The 13,367-nt window shown below is 42.2% G+C and overlaps 1 protein-coding gene across 1 annotated transcript in view; it reads left to right on the forward strand.

Moving 5' to 3' along the window:
- The first annotated feature begins 708 nt into the window (after positions 1 to 708).
- Positions 709 to 13,367, forward strand: part of micu1 (mitochondrial calcium uptake 1) — a 142,533-nt gene continuing 129,874 nt past the window's right edge. Inside the window, exon 1 of the mRNA XM_060925465.1 lies at positions 709 to 893. The gene's annotated coding sequence lies outside the window, so the exon portion shown is untranslated. The remainder of the gene's footprint in view (positions 894 to 13,367) is intronic.

Here is a 13,367-nt window from a genome sequence, read left to right on the forward strand (position 1 = left end):
ATGGAACAATGAATTCTGAATTATACCAGCGAATTCTAAAGGAAAATGTCAGGACATCTGTCCATGAACTGAATCTCAAGAGAAGGTGGGTCATGCAGCAAGACAACGACCCGAAGCGCACAAGTCGTTCTACCAAAGAATGGTTAAAGAAGAATAAAGTTAATGTTTTGGAATGGCCAAGTCAAAGTCCTGACCTTAATCCAATCGAAATGTTGTGGAAGGACCTGAAGCGAGCAGTTCATGTGAGGAAACCCACCAACATCCCAGAGTTGAAGCTGTTCTGTACGGAGGAACGGGCTAAAATTCCTCCAAGCCGGTGTGCAGGACTGATCAACAGTTACCGCAAACGTTTAGTTGCAGTTATTGCTGCACAAGGGGGTCACACCAGATACTGAAAGCAAAGGTTCACATACTTTTGCCACTCACAGATTTGAGTAATATTGGATCATTTTCCTCAATAAATAAATGACCAAGTATATTTTTGTCTCATTTGTTTAACTGGGTTCTCTTTATCTACTTTTAGGACTTGTGTGAAAATCTGATGATGTTTTAGGTCATATTTATGCAGAAATATAGAAAATTCTAAAGGGTTCACAAACTTTCAAGCACCACTGTATACTACCGTACTAAACAGTATGTGAGTGTAGAACACTACCGCAGCGGTGAGCGCCCTGTGTAGTAGTGTAGTATAGTATAGTAGTGTAGTGTGCAGGCTGAGGAGGAGCTTCACGTTTATTTTGCGGCTCTTCTATGGACGCACAACTCCTCGTATCTTTACCGGAAGTAAACACAGACTGACACTGAGGGAATTAACCAAACAACGTTCAGTTATTTCTTGAATAAGCCAGGTTTTTATTTCTCACCTGCTTTTCCTGGCGGTTCATCAGACTAAAGTGAGTAACCCGTGTGAAGAAGTGTTAGCTAGCTGAGTTATGCTAGTACGGCTAGTTAGTTAGTTAGCTAGCAAGCTTTCCTTCGTGTCTGTACAGGTATGAACATGTTATTAGCGAAATCCAAATGGCGATAAAAGTGAAAAAAACATCTTGTTAGCCGGGGAAAATATATACTTTCAAGTCTGTAAGGTCGCTAATCCAGTCAGTCGGCTTTATATTTCAGTGTTAGCCATCTAACTAGCTGTCAGCTCAGATGTCCAGGTGGTTGTTAGTTTAACTCCCTTGCTGTCCTGAGGTGGTTGTGTAAGGACAGGGAACAATCAGTGATGCTGAAGTTAAGAGTAATAAATCCTCATTACTCGTAAAGTCTGGACAAATCCCAGTATTTTTGAGACAAGGTAGAACTTGTTCAAACAAATGTTGTGCTTTTCCTTCAAATGATCTCCCCGCCTGCTTTTCCTGGGGTTCATCAGACCAGAGTGTTTCCTCTCTCATGACCGAAAGGTGAGAGAAGCAGCTTTGGGACCAGAAGGTTGCTGGGTTCTTCACAACCCAGACAAGAAATGATGAATGAATTGCGGTTGGTAGGAAGAGTAGGATGTACCGTAGCATTACAAGTATATTGGAATGTGGAGACAGTGTGCAGGGTGAAAGAGAGCTATTTAGGTTCCTGATGGTGAGAGGATTTAAACTCATAAAACTGAGGGACATTGCAATCATGCAAAGAAGAAGGAAAACAGGACTGATATAGAAACGTGACAACCCTGACAAATATGAACTTGAGCGGCGGCTACAATGATCGACACCTTACGATCTTGCAAAAGTAGAAAAGACTTTCAATACATGAACTGTGCATGAATAATTACTCAAACTTCCACTGAAAAAAGAGTTGATTCCTGATTACTTAGTGTATCACATCATGTGACATTGTTCCACAATTATCGACACCTTTGTCCGCGGTTATCAACGCCTTTGTCCACGGTTATCGACATCATTACACAATTATCGACACCCTTGTCCGGGGTTATCGACACCCTTGTCCACACCTTTGTCCACGGTTATCGACACCTTTGTCCGCACCTTTGTCCGCGGTTATCGACACATTTGTCTGCGGTTATCAACACATTTGTCCACACCTTTGTCCGCGGTTGTCGACACCTTTGTCCGCACCTTTTGTCTGCGGTTATCGACGCCTTTGTCCACGGTTATCGACATTGTTACACAATTAGCGACGCCCTTGTCCGCAGTTATCGACGCCCTTGTCCACACCTTTGTCTGCAGTTATCAACACCTTTGTCCGCGGTTATCGACACCGTTACACAATTATCGACACCTTTGTCCGCGGTTATCGACACCTTTGTCTGCACCTTTGTCCGCGGTTATCGACACCTTTGTCTGCACCTTTGTCCGCGGTTATCGACACCTTTGTCTGCACCTTCGTCCGCGGTTATCGACACCTTTGTCCGCACCTTCGTCCGCGGTTATCGACACCTTTTGTCCGCACCTTCGTCCGCGGTTATCGACACCTTTTGTCCGCACCTTCGTCCGCGGTTATCGACACCTTTTGTCCGCACCTTCGTCCGCGGTTATCGACACCTTTTGTCCGCACCTTCGTCCGCGGTTATCGACACCTTCGTCCGCACCTTCGTCCGCGGTTATCGACACCTTCGTCCGCACCTTCGTCCGCGGTTATCGACACCTTCGTCCGCACCTTCGTCCGCGGTTATCGACACCTTCGTCCGCACCTTCGTCCGCGGTTATCGACACCTTCGTCCGCACCTTCGTCCGCGGTTATCGACACCTTCGTCCGCACCTTCGTCCGCGGTTATCGACACCTTCGTCCGCACCTTCGTCCGCGGTTATCGACACCTTCGTCCGCACCTTCGTCCGCGGTTATCGACACCTTCGTCCGCGGTTATCGACACCTTCGTCCGCACCTTCGTCCGCGGTTATCGACACCTTCGTCCGCACCTTCGTCCGCGGTTATCGACACCTTCGTCCGCACCTTCGTCCGCGGTTATCGACACCTTCGTCCGCACCTTCGTCCGCGGTTATCGACATCATTACACAATTATCGACACCTTTGTCCGCGGTTATCGACACCTTTGTCCACGGTTATCGACATCATTACACAATTATCGACACCTTTGTCCGCAGTTATCGACACCTTTGTCCACGGTTATCGACATCGTTACACACTTATCAACTCCCTTGTCTATGGTTATTGACACCTTTGTCCACAATTATTCACACCTTGCCACAATTATCGACATCCAGATTATATATAAAATATAAAAAAAATCGGTCTGTGGCATTAAGTTAACAAAACGTAGCTTTTATTTAAAATTTGTTTTCCATAGACTTATATTTTATGCAAAATATCTTTTATTTATATATATATTTATTTTTATATTTATTTATTTATATATATATATATATATATATATATATATATGGATGCCAGTGTTTACGTAAATGAGAAAGTAATTCGAAAGTTTACAACAAATGAACTGATAATGTTTAACCTGTCAGAAAATCTTTTTGTTCCACTTTCTCCCCGCTTTCTATGCATTTTCATAGATCACATTTTGTTATTCATTCGTTGTTGTTTGTATTAATTTCTAGTTTTGCAGTTTACCAGTAATTCAAACAATGCCCTATTTTGTTGCAATTAGATTCAGATTGGTGAAGCGTCAGTATTTTCAAACAAGTAATTTTTTTTTTTTATTGAGATTTTAAATTTACATCTAAAAATATAAAATGTCTACTGATATTGTAATATGTGGTGGATATTTACAATAAACTGCAAAAAAAATCTGAATGGAATAGAAAAATCTGAATATTTCAAGCATGTAATTTTTTTAATACGCTAGGAATTTAATTCTGGTCTAATTCTATTTATTACCCTTGGATTCCAAATACTCTATAAACATTCCATTCTGTTATGAATCAGAACAAAAAAATCTAAATCACAGCACTTTTATTTTTTAAAAGTACTTCATCTACTTCAACAGTGTTACACAAAGATCGAGCCATAACAGCTGTAAATGTCCCTTAATTCCACAGAGTGTCGATAATGGTGGACACCGGTGAAAGTGATCACTATTATCGACACCTCACGTGACTTCTCAAATGCACGTTTAGATACAAAATGGCGGCTGTCAAATGAAAGAGTAAGAAACAAAGTAGGTTATCGGTGAATTTGATGAGTAAAAACATGTCCATGATCTTTCCACCATGCTTACCTGTGACGAGAACGTCCAGGTTTTCCTTAAATTGCTGATCGTGCTAAAAAAAAATTCCATCTCAGGTAACGAGCTGCGTCATCGGACGACAAGATCAAAGGGCGAGGAGGGTCTTCTGGTTGATTAATCAACCAATAATAACTCTTGTAATTGAAACTCACCTTTGTAAAATTGTTTTTTATTGGTAAATTTGAAAAGTTGTCGATAATTATGGACTGTCGGTAATTGTAGCTGCCGCTCTACTCCAAAACAGAAGATGGCAGTAGTGCAACATCCAGGATGCAAGCTGCCATAAAAACCCGAAGAAGAAGAAAAGGTTGCCAGTTCGATTCCCTAGAGCAGCAGGAATGGCTGAAGTGCCCTTAAGTGAGGCACCTGTTAACTCGAATAACGACAGCGAAGGATACAAAACGTTTAACTTTACTGGAGCACTTCGAACACATGCATTACAGGCATAGCTCTACTAAACGACTGCCCGCGCTTCGACCACGCATGCGCAGTTACACTTAACAGCACCTAACCCCCACCTGCTCCCTGGGCTGCTCTGGGTGTGTTGTACGTTGCTCTGGATAAGCGCGTCTGCTCAATGCCTGTAATGTAATGATGTACAAGTTTATGAAAAAGAGAAATATCTGAAGAACGTGGCTTATTTTCCACTAACGCTATGTCAGAAAGTGTTTTATTCCTCTTGTACAGCAGCCAACAATTATTAATAAACGACATGCCATGCTTTTTAACCCGTTATGTTTCCATTTCATGATGTGGGCCATCCTCGAGACGTTAGTTACTGTTATTACTTGCGTTTTATATAGAGCAGTCGTTCCTTTATTACCTCCACCAACTTTGATGGAAGGTTCTGTTTTCGTGACTTTGTTTGATTTTTTTTTTCCCCCCCGACATAACTCAAAAAATAGTGAACGGATTTTAATGGAATTTTGAGTAAAGGTGCGGATCCAGGATTTTTTTTTTCCCCTGTTCCCAATGTAACTCAAAAAGTAGTGATGAGAGTTTGATGAAATTTGGTGTACTGCTTTAATGTTCTCCTCGGTTCAAGTGATTTTTGATTTTCATGTTGGTATGTGGCTTGGCGGAGGTATGCACTCTACCGAGTGCCCTTGTAGTTCATTTCTTGTTTTCTCTGTCTTGATGTTTATAAGAAGAAAAAAAAAACTGAACACAATGCGTCATGTTACAGAGAAACCAGAAAGCACAAAACATCCTCTGTTCTGAAGACTTTGCCATGGTGGGAAACTTGGTCATCACCATTACAAAACTCTGAGAGTGGAGACTCTAGGCTTGTAGTACTCGAGTCCGACTCGTGCCCTAATTTTAAGGACTTGTGACCAGCGCTCGAAACTAACGGTGTCCTGACGTCCCGGGGACCATAAAAAATGTCATCGGGACACAAAATTATCATATCTGGGACAATCCCGGGACAATGGAAAAAAATAGATCTAGAAAAAAAGTTCGACATTAATATTATTTACAAAGCTGTAACACATACGTAGACATTCACCTAATTTGTCAATTTTAATTTTAAAACGTTAACAGCAAAAAATACATAGTAGCTACACTTTCGATGCACCTGCATCCGTAGGCTACAGAGCAGCGCATTCTGTTCGAGAATCTTCGGCCGGTGTCCGCATTATATGGACTTGGAATGGAATTGCTACCGCACACGCTGCGCCGACTCTTGCCAGAACAAAAATGCTGAAGTGGTTGAAGCGGACCGACCGCGGGGAAGAAACTGAAAGGCCAGACATAACGTCTCCGGGACCTTCAGGATCCAAAGTGTCATCACCTGGTCTGCAGGCAACGCTAGCAACTGAATGAACTGAATGAACACTGTTAGACCCGTTATAAAATACAACAGGAATGATGTGGATGATATTGACGGAAGATACCGTTCAACAGAATAAGTGAGTTTTCTTGGTGTCTTTCTAGTTCAGAAAGTTTAGTCAGTCAGCAGCACAACTAGGCTCGGACCTGGCACTATGCTGATGTTGCTAACATTTGCACCCGGCAGCGAAAGTTCATAAAATGGATAACGGAAAGTTCATAAAAATGGATAACGGTAATGGTGAAAATTATAAGTTGGCCTTATAAGTGCCAACAGATATTGAAGGTATAAGTAGATGAAATGAACATAAAAGGGGTCTTATTTTCAACTAAAGTGTACTGCAGATGTAGGGAGTTGAAACATTTTCTGAATGAGCTAGTTGGCCCCTTTAAATAAACGGGTATCTATTCATACAGTGAGATCGCCAAAGTTTAATAAACTGAAAATGCAATAACTGTAATTTTGAAGTAGATGATGTATAGGACATGTGTCGCTTGTGTCTTGTGACTTATTGTAAAAATGATATAAAAGGTTCAAAATCGCATAGTTACAAATATAATAGTAACTTCATATGATAATATTAACCACTGGTTATTTCAGAGAGGGAAAAAAAATGGGGACACTATTGCTTCCATTCGGGACAATACAACACAGAATTCGGGACCACTGGGGGACACAAAGAAAAAAAGTTAATTTCGAGCCCTGCTTGTGACTCGACTTGGACTTGAATGCTGATGACTCGGACTCGTGCGTTAACTGCATTCCGACTCGTAAGTTGGAGACGAGAACTCGGATTTTTTCTTTATTTTTTGTCACATGCCATAATAATTTGGCACAAGATACTTATATCTACATTAATTTTTGTACTAATTTTGTGCGTGCCTTGGCGCGTGCATCAGATAGACTCTCGGGCGCACTCTGGACAGCGTGCGCTCCAAGCGGACTCTTGCGCACACGCCGTAAACGACTCGCACCTGCACAGGATGAAAGCGCAATCAGCACGCCTATATAAAAACAGCGAAAACACACTTGCTTTGCGAAGTATTGAGTTGCCTTGCTGACACATTACCAGGCCTTATTTCCTTGTTTGGGTTCCTGATCCCTGATTTCCTGTTTCTCGTCTTTGATTCTGCCGAGTCTACAGTACGAGAGCCTGTTTGTGCCTCGCTCGACCTATTGCCCGTTTCACCGTTTGATGATTTTGCCTGCCGTTCTGGATTGTTTACCGTCTTCACTTGTATTAATAAACACACCTTCTGCACTTACATCCGTCTCTCGACCATCTCCGACAGAATACTTCACACTCCCTGACAAAGAGAAGCACATTCACCTGTTCATACGTCATGTTCAGGAACAAACTAATGTTAATGGTGCTAAAACAGCCGCCATCGAATGGTGTAGTTGGAGTTTTGTTTTCAGACTCGACTCGGATCAATAGTGGACTCGACTCGGACTCGAGGTTTAGTGACTTGACGACAACACTGAGAGACTCCTTCCTTCAGTTTCAACTAAACGTCTCATAATAGAAGACTTTGCCATATAATTTTTGTTAAATGAGTATTTAAGTGACAGCTATATAGTTTTTCGCCTAAATACACAGGTGATGAAAGAAATTCACACGCACTGATTGGTTAAGCGATTCGGACTATTTCTCGATAATCACCTGCAGCGACTCGCCAAAATGGCGGCCAATCACTGTGTCACTGTAAGTGAGGAAGAATTACAAATTATAAAAGAAAACGCTGTTCCTAAAAGCACTCAAGATGCTGTGAAGTTTGGTCTGAAACTATTGAAAGGTCAGTTGAAATTGTGATTTATTTTATCCGTTTCAGAATAAAGCTTTTTTATTTTTTAAATGTGACTCGCATAGATAAATGACACAAGTCTGTGCGCATTATATTTGCATCCCACTTTTGAAGTTTGAAATGAATTATTTTTTAAATACGATTTTAAAAATTGTTTTAAAATACTCACCAGTGTATTTAAACTTAAACAGTTATCCACCTCAGGCTCAGTGAATATTGGTGAATCATAATGTCAACTTCATCTCGGTTATTATTTCACAATTATTCCATTAAATCGAGTCGTACATGAGCTGATAGCTGATGAGGCGCGTAGCACCGAGTCGGCTTTAAGCCGTGTACGACGAGATTGGATGAGTGGAGTAACTGTTTTTCTCTCCACATGCACTGGATTTTGAGAAACGGAGCATTTTTATTTTAATTTTTTGCAAATTTGTAAATAAGTTTATACAAAACGTTCAACAAAAAAAATTCCGCTTAAAATGAAACAAACCGGTGAAATAACAGGAGCAATTTGTGAAAAATGCTATAATAATAATAATTCTTGAAAAAAAAAGATATGTTCTTACCATCAAATACCTACTTTTATTCCGTAGTTTTTTGCCTTTTTTTTTTTGTATTTCTTGGGGTTTTGTTTTCGAGTAGTTTTTATTTCATCCTCGGTTGGTTCAGCAACACGCACCGCCATTTTGTTTTTCTCTACTCACGGTATATGAGCTGATCGCCTAATGGTAGAGTAGCCAATCAGAGCTCATGATTGCTCATATCCAGTGAATGTGGATAGAATAATAACCGATATTCACTTGGAGTTCTGCGAATAATTGTTAAACATGACGTACGACTCCGTGTGATTGAGCTGTAAGTATAGAAATGATAACGTGAACCGTGGAGAGATTTTTATGCAGTTTGAGAGCCACTGTTCTAAAGGCCAAGTTAAAATATTTATTGAAGGTGTATGAAAGGGTGCTGTAAATGCATCATACAGCGCCAGGCTGGTGCTGGTACTCGCATGTTAATCAGCACGGCCTTTCTTTACCCCTCCATACTTCTCCCACTCCCTGCCATCATCATCATCATCCCAGTCCTACGAATTCCCAGTCCTGATGCACACGTCTAATGCCAGGGTTTAAATTCTTTTAGGATGTAATAATGGATTATTCATAGAAAGTACATCTAACGTTTATCATTTAATATTTTCTGCTCACTAAAAAAAAAAAAAGGAGAGGACACACAATAAATAACCCAATCACACCTGAAACAGCTGTAGAAATATGAGAGAAAATGTTTGAAATAAATCTGTCGTATTCATTCATTCGGTTTAATCTCTTGCGGGATTGGCAAGTCAAGTTTGTTTGTATAGCGCTTTTAACAATAGACATTGTCCCAAAGAAGCTTTTCAGAATCTGAATGACCCAAGACATGAGCCAGTTTTGTCCCTAATCTATCCCCGATGAGCGAGCCCGTGGCGACGGTGGCAAGGAAAAACTCCCCCAGACGACTTGAGGAAGAAACCTCGAGAGGAACCAGACTCAAAAGGGAACCCATCCTCATTTGGGCAACAACAGACAGCATGACTATAACATTAACAGGTTTAACATGAAGTCAGTTTCGTTGATGTTATAACTCTTCATTGGTGGAAACTTGAGTGCAAAACTGTTCATGACAACCGCAGTCCTAAAGTTAGCAAGTCAACTGTAGTCCTCAGCCATAAAAGCATTACTGTAAGAGTCCAGAGCGTCCTCCAAGTGCGACTTTCAATTGTCCATATGGGGCCGTCCTCTACAGGAGCGATGCGATGAGACTCCAACCAGACTTAGGGCATCAGGATGGATCAGGCAGGTCTGAGGAGCAGAAGAGGTCAGCATCTCGATCCCAGGACCGACATGTAACTCAGGGATTGGGGAGAGAGAGAGAGAGAGAGAAAACGCAGGTTGTTCGGTATGCCCAGTGTCACCTGAATAAGTAGGAACAGTATACGTTTTGCGCCGAGTACAAGCAGGGACTCCGGTAAGACTAACTATGACAGCATATCTAAAAGGGGAGAGCCAGAAGGTAACACAGGCATGAGCGGCCCTGGGATATAAAGCAGCAGCCACTACACCGTCAACAAACTCGAGTGAGCAAGCGAGTGGGGACTGACAGCATCCATACATCCCAGTTTACCAAAACACACTATGTCTGAGGATCCTCCAGATCTACTCCTTTACCTCATAAACACCATTAACACAAGGCTTGACTAAACAGGTATGTTTTCAGCCTAGACTTAAACACTGAGACTGTGTCTGAGTCCCGAACACTACTTGGAAGGCTGTTCCGTAACTGTGGAGCTTTGTAAGAAAAGGCTCTGCCCCCTGATGGAGCCTTCACTATACGAGGTACCAGCAGATAGCCTGCACCTTTTGATTTAAGTAGGCGTGGCGGGTCATAGAGGAGCAGAAGTTCGCTCAGGTACTGTGGTGCGAGACCATTCAGTGCTTTGAAGGTCAATAGTAGTATTTTATAATCGGTACGAAATTTGATTGGGAGCCAATGCAGTGTGGATAAGACGGGTGTGATGTGGTCATATTTTCTAGTTCTAGTAAGGACTCTTGCTGCTGCGTTTTGAACTAACTGGAGCTTGTTTATGCACTTATTGGAACATCCAGACAGTAAGGCATTACAATAACCCAACCTGGAGGTAACGAAAGCATGAACTAGTTTTTCCGCGTCGTGTAGTGGCATTAAATTTCTTATGAGCAATTCTAGCGTTATGGACGTGACGAACTCAAAATGGCAACAAATGACCCAGTGCATGTTTTATTGTCTCCCAGTATTTAAACAGGTGTTGCATATTTTAAGGCTGTACCATACTGGAGAAGTGATAGAACAAGAACAATTCCCATAGTACATCTAGGGCATGCCAGGAAATGCCAATAAAAGATGCGTTATGGATGTGACAGAAAAAGTATCACTTTTCTTGGGTGACTGTACATTTTTATCAAACTCTGTGAAATCGTAAACCTAATGTCGAAATGGAGATATCCGTTTGATAGAGGGGTCCAAGGTGAATATTAAAAAATCTTTGTTTAAAATATTTTGTATTTCATGCAGAGTTTCGGAAGGAAAAGTCAGCGTTATGGATGCGACGAAATTCCGTTATGGATGTGACGCGTCTGAAATAGACATGGCGTATGTTTAGAAAATCAGCAATTTAACCACCATAACCCTTTGAAAAACTCTCTAAATATCAGCTAAAACTATCAAAGTTCTTAAATAATATTTAGGATGGCTATTGTTTTGCTGTTTTGTGGATTTTAGCAGACATTTCTGTGGCTTGTGGCAATAATATAGAATTGTACATGATCAAAGTTGATTTTAGCTTGGGTTTTACATTATAAGAAAGAAAGACTGACAGTGACATATTAGGTTGGTTACAAATTGGTTCAGCTTGTTCACATCTGTAAAATACAGGCCTAGGTGATATCTCTGGGAGTGGTTTTGATGTATTACATGTTGCTTTATTTTTGCATGGTGAGGTTGACATTTACATGGAATTGCCCTTATCTTAGCAATATTTCTGAGATGAAAGAAAGCTATGCGGGTGATGTTATCAATATGAGTTTTGAATGAAAGCCTGGGGTCAATAATCACCCCGAGGTCTTTTACTGCTGCACGTGAAGAAACCGAAAGGCCATCCAGATCGTGTAGCTGATGTAACCTGTGATGGTTCAGTGGATTGTGTGACAGACTGAATTACTTGATGGCTTCATTGCATTATTACTGTATGACCTTGCATTAAAATTCCACCACCACTTCAAAATACGGCTCGATCAAATAATAGGCTACATGACAAAATATTTTAAAGCAAAGAGTTGGCCTAAGATTTCAAGAAGGGGGGAAAAAAAGGCATACTGTATTATGATTCTACACTCGAGCAGCATCAGGTTACCATAGTAACATTATTAAACACCAACTCTGTTCAGCAACATGGTGCCGTTTAAAACGAGTACACTCATTTAAACGATGTCAAATTCAGTAACTACAACCGATTCCGGCAGATGGGCTACAACAGCTAAACTGACACGGACGTGGTGGGGGTGTTGTGTTGCTACGCGTGAATCAGGCCCAGCAGCATCCATCCGTTATCCGTAGCCGCTTATCCTGCGCAGGGTCGCAGGCGAGCTGGAGCCTATCCCGGCTGACTGTGGGCGAGAGGCACAGCAGGATTTCAGGGATTTTTGATCACCCTAACGCCAATAATGTGGAGAGTAATCGACAGTTAAATAAGGAACACAGTATGAAGGAACGTAGTGTTATGGGCAAAGGATCAACAACAGGGTGGTGCTGTTAAGCAGCCTGACACTTTGTTACCACCCTAAATTTCCAGTAACGTATAATAAACTCGAGGCATTTGAAAGAAAAGGCACACCTTCTACATAGTTTGGCATGGAGGTGGAAGAAAAGGCATGCTGGACTATTATTCTAGACTAGAATAAAAGCATCTGGTTACCATGGTAACATTAAACACCATTGTTCAGCAACATAGTGCTGTTTGAAATGAGTCCACTCATTTAAACCGTGTTAAATTCAGGAACTACAACAGATTCCAGCAGATGAGCAACAACAACTAAACTGACACGGACGTGGTGGGGGTGTGGTGTTGACCACAAAATGATGCCATTGTATGCAAATCTCCAACCGTGATCCAGCCTTTGTTCAATTTCTCGGGCTGAAATACACTAACGTCCTCTTCCAGGCGGAATCTTTACAACCTTTGCTGTTTTTTTTTTTAAATGCCTTGACCATGGATATGTTTTTTTTTTCAGGCATGAAAGTAACCATATACATTGACCGGCCACTTTAATAGGAACTTGTTCTTGTTTCTATTGGCCCTTTTCCACTACCCTTTTTCAGCTCACTTCAGCTCGCTTCAGCTCACTTCACCCCGACACGGCTCGCGTTTCGACTACCAAAAACCAGCACGACTCGGCTCGCTTCAGCCCTGCTTAGCCCCTAAAACTCGCACCGTTTTGGAGTGGGGCTGAAGCGAGCCAAAGCGAGCCGAGTGAGGTTGGGGGCGTGAGCAGACACTCCCCTGTGCACTGATTGGTGAGGAGGAGTGTCCTCACATGCCCACACACGCCCCGCGAGCGCGCTGGGATCTGTAAACACCGCAAACCCGGAAGAAGAAGAATTACGAGAATTTCTGAAGCCTTATGCGCCTCGCCTCATCTATACGCTCTTGCCAGTATCTGTCCGCGTTGTCGGTGACAACAAGCCACAGCACCAAGACCAGCAACACTAACGACTCCATGTCCTCCATGTTTATTGTTTACTATCCGGGTCGTGAGACCACTGCTTAAAAGCTCACTGATGTCACTGTTTGCGCTGCTTAACGACATCACCTGACGTCCACCCACTTTCGCTAACTCCACCCAATGTGTCCACCCACTTCCAGCCAGCACGGTTCAGCGCGGTTGTAGTCGAAATGCAACTCCAACAGCCCCGCTCAGCTCGACTCAGCCCAACTCAGCACGGCACAGCTCAGCCCAACTCAGCCGCGTTGGTAGTGGAAAAGCGGCATATGATTCCTGTTCTTGGCTGCAGG

This window comes from Neoarius graeffei, chromosome 7, assembly GCF_027579695.1.
Source record: "Neoarius graeffei isolate fNeoGra1 chromosome 7, fNeoGra1.pri, whole genome shotgun sequence".
Classification (NCBI taxonomy): Eukaryota; Metazoa; Chordata; class Actinopteri; order Siluriformes; family Ariidae; genus Neoarius; species Neoarius graeffei.